This window comes from Oryctolagus cuniculus, chromosome 7, assembly GCF_964237555.1.
Source record: "Oryctolagus cuniculus chromosome 7, mOryCun1.1, whole genome shotgun sequence".
Lineage (NCBI taxonomy): Eukaryota > Metazoa > Chordata > Mammalia > Lagomorpha > Leporidae > Oryctolagus > Oryctolagus cuniculus.
In genome coordinates, this window is record NC_091438.1 from 21,262,920 (window position 1) to 21,264,112 (window position 1,193).

Genomic DNA, 1,193 nt, shown 5'->3' on the forward strand with positions numbered 1-1,193 from the left:
GTTTCCCAGATCAGGGCTGCTTAGGGTGTCTTCTGGATGCTAGTGCTTGCTCGGCTGCAATCTGGACAATCCTTAACCCTATGAGGGGCAGAATTTGGTATATAAAAACCCCAGCTCCCTTGGCCGTAAGTGAGAGGACACTGAGTTGCGAGTGTACTTCAAAATGTGTGTGGAATTAAATGGAATTAAAACAAGTTTATTTTGTTGCAAAGAGATTTTGAAGTCCATTCATAGAATCTTCAAGAAATTCAGGGAAAAGGTATATTGTAAAAAAAAAAAAAAAACCTATACATGGATTTAAAAGCTCTTTGCACCAAAGGAAACTTCTTTTGCTGAATATTTCCCATGTTCATTTTGAAGAATGCGCGTGTTTCTCAGAGTGGCCCCAGGAGCCTTGAGTCCTAGTTGTTTACGGTGATGATCTGTTCATTAACACATGAGTTTTTGGCTTTGGTGCCTCCCTCCTCCCACTTCCTCACTCTCATAGGGTTGCTTCCTGAGACTGTTTTCCTCATAAACAGTAATTCCTTGTACAGGAGCCGCTGTGTGTGAGGGATAAAGGAAAACCAACTGTCCGCAGACAGCAAAAAGTCATCAGACTAAAAGCTTTTCTGCAGTATTTGCCCTTTAGCTACATTATGAAATTTAAAACGATGGCAGTCTAATTGCCAATCAAGTTCAGTTCCATTGGATCACATTACTGTTGTTCACACCCACACACCTATGTGGTCTCTAACTAGTGTTATTACTTTGAACATTTTATCCATAGTTCATCCTTTTTCAATTTTTATTTCTGTATTTTATGACATAAAATGTATATTACATGTAAGTAATTTGTAAGTTTTTGAATTGGGAAAATATGCTAATTTTTCTCTCTGCTCAGTGTGTGATCAGTGAAATCTATTGCTCTCTTCTAGAATTCTGCTTCTTTCAGCTATTAAGTAAAAGATAGGAAAATTTAGTTACCTTCCTTCTTAAGCTCTGTAGTGCAGTGAAGTGTGTGACAAATATATATGAAAAACTTAGCAAGTCCTAGGCAGAAGTCTAGCCTTGAATATGATGAGTTTTTCCATTTCTCCTTTATATAAATGAAGTGTTAATCTAATGGACTGTTATTCACAGATTTATCACTTATTCTTCAGGAATAAGATTAAAAAAGAAAGAACTTTTACATTAAATTATCAATTGTATAT